The sequence below is a fragment of the Rasamsonia byssochlamydoides genome (assembly GCF_041956645.1).
Source record: "Rasamsonia byssochlamydoides strain NRRL 3658 unplaced genomic scaffold VTN77scaffold_69, whole genome shotgun sequence".
In the NCBI taxonomy this organism is placed as follows: Eukaryota; Fungi; Ascomycota; class Eurotiomycetes; order Eurotiales; family Trichocomaceae; genus Rasamsonia; species Rasamsonia byssochlamydoides.
In genome coordinates, this window is record NW_027192452.1 from 14,706 (window position 1) to 15,029 (window position 324).

Consider the following 324-nt stretch of genomic DNA (forward strand, 5'->3'; position numbering starts at 1 on the left):
CCTGCATCTACAACAGGTTACGCACCTCTTGAAAGCTTGTGTAACGTCCCTTCACTGCTTGAATCGGTGGCGGTTCGTTTACCCCCAGGCTCTCCAGGCAGCTTGACCATTCGATTTGAGTTTGTTTGAGGACAGTGCAGCTATTGCTACTGCTGTGACAGAGCGCCATGTTGCATTGCATCATGGCTGCTGCGGTGCGGCATTCTTCTCGAGGAATGCACTACCATCACCACCACCACCATCATCATCCGTTTTCGAAGGTGTCGTGTTACCAAAAGGGGGGGGGGGTAGGATATCACCGTGCGGGGGTGCTCGAGCGATTGC